The sequence below is a fragment of the Mus pahari genome, chromosome 20 (assembly GCF_900095145.1).
Source record: "Mus pahari chromosome 20, PAHARI_EIJ_v1.1, whole genome shotgun sequence".
Lineage (NCBI taxonomy): Eukaryota > Metazoa > Chordata > Mammalia > Rodentia > Muridae > Mus > Mus pahari.
In genome coordinates this window covers 347,981-349,968 of record NC_034609.1, presented here as the reverse complement: position 1 = coordinate 349,968, position 1,988 = coordinate 347,981, and the positions used below count along the sequence as shown (strand labels likewise).

At 33.8% G+C, this 1,988-nt stretch overlaps 1 protein-coding gene across 1 annotated transcript in view; it reads right to left on the bottom strand.

Annotated features, from left to right (window-relative positions):
- The window catches only part of Iqcm (IQ motif containing M), a 352,279-nt gene that overhangs the window by 296,377 nt on the left and 53,914 nt on the right, over nt 1–1,988 (bottom strand). The window lies entirely within an intron of this gene.

The following is a 1,988-nucleotide window of genomic DNA, read 5'->3' as shown; positions in this document are numbered from 1 at the left end:
TGGGAAGAGAGGCCCCTTGGTCTTGCAAACTTTATGTGACCCAGCACAAGGGAAAGCCTGGGTCAAGTAGTGGGAGTGGGTGGGTAGGGGAGGAGGGGGGGTGGGTATAAGGAACTTTCGGGATAGCATTTGAAATGTAAATAAAGAAAATAATAATAAAAAAAATTTTAAAATGCGTAGGGATTATTAGGTCAGATTATCCCAACTAGAAATAGGTAGAGCCATAATTTGAGGTCATACAGTGAGCTTAAGTAATTATAATACACTATTTTCTTCTAATTTCATTTGACATTGTTAGATGGATAATATATTCCATACTGTTTTAATGTTTATGTGTATAAAATGTAAATGAACTTCCTAAGTAGTTTTGCACTTAATATTATATTATGGACATCTTCATTAACATACATAGATGCTTATTGTTATATTGGACCATTATTTAATGTTGTACTGTATGAGTTGAATATACTAATGATTTATCAGTCTTCCAATAGGTGTTTAGGTTGCTCACACTATTTTGCCATTTTAAAAATTGGCTCAGAACCTTTTGGGCATTCTCAATTGTGCACCAGTACAGTTACCTGTTTGGTATAAATGCCTAGGAATAGAATTGCTGCCTAGGTGTTATGTAAGTATTATAGATGTATTAGTATTTAAAATACTAATAGTTTTTCTGAGAGGAAAAAAAACAACATGTATGGGGAAAAAGACTATGACAATCTTGGTCAGAGCTTGCTATTAGATATGATGTAGGTACTACATAAAGAGTAAATAAGTTAAAAGATTAACTCATCTCATCTTTCTGTTGTTCATATGAGATATCTAAGGATTTGCTCAAGGTCTGGGGTAATTCCATTTGAAATTTTAGAATTCATTTATAAGCTACTAAATTTGAGGTAAACTCGTGTATTGGTCAGTTTACTTTCTAATATGTAGACTATGGCTAAATATTTAATCTTTAAATTAGAAAAAATGGTATCTTTTCAACAATCTTCTATAATGAAAAATTGTAACAAAAATAATCTATTTTAGCAAAAAAATTGAAAATCTTTAAGTAATAATTCAGAGGTGTTTCAACCAAGTGAAAGGCATGCCAATAATCGTAGTCCTTTTGAGACTAGGTGAAGAACAAAAGCACAAGGAATCCTAGCAGGCATGTCATTATGGTCCTGTTATTGAAGACCTAAGCTTAGATTGTCAAATACAACCTAAGAAGAATCTCAGCAGTGACAAAGCAGAGGTCAAAGTTTAGGCTCAGTTGCCTGGATTCCAGGGGTGTATGGGCAGAAACGTAGATGCCATGCTTTCAAATGCACTGGCTGTCATTTGAAATGGTCATAGGTCATTCATAGGTCATTTGAGCTCTGAGTAGGTCAGTGCAGCTTTGTCATGGTTGGAAAGTAACATTTAGAATGTATCTACATCTACCATTACCATCCTAAGACCAGGATGTTTTATGAATGATAATCTTTCATTTAAAATTTGAAGATAAAATAAAGAATGTCATGTGCTTAGGCTTAAACATGAAAATGAGAAAAGAACCCACTTTGCTTGCTCTTTGCAGGAAAAAAAAAATAGAAAACTTTAGATAAATTAAAGCATCACCTGCTTACAAAATTCTCTGATATTGTTTTATTTTTAGCCATTTTTTTCTTTTCTTTAGTAAATGTTTTTATAATCTATGTAAAAATGCTATTTGTCATCTTAACCGTATGTGCTTTCTTTCTAAGTAATCTTGAAAGGAAATATAGGAGAGAGGAAAAAAACCCTCCCCATAAGCCTCCATGTGACCTGGGCAGAACCACCCCTAAAACCTAGTCTGAAAACCTGTTAGCAGTTCTCTACCTGTCCATCTTGCTGATCTCGTTCTTTTCTTTCTGCTACCTGAATTATATTAACAGCCAGATTTCAATAAAAAAATTCAACCTGATGTCTTCTTTTTTTTTCCTGAGACAGGGTTTCTCTGTGTAGCCCTGGCTGTCCTGGAA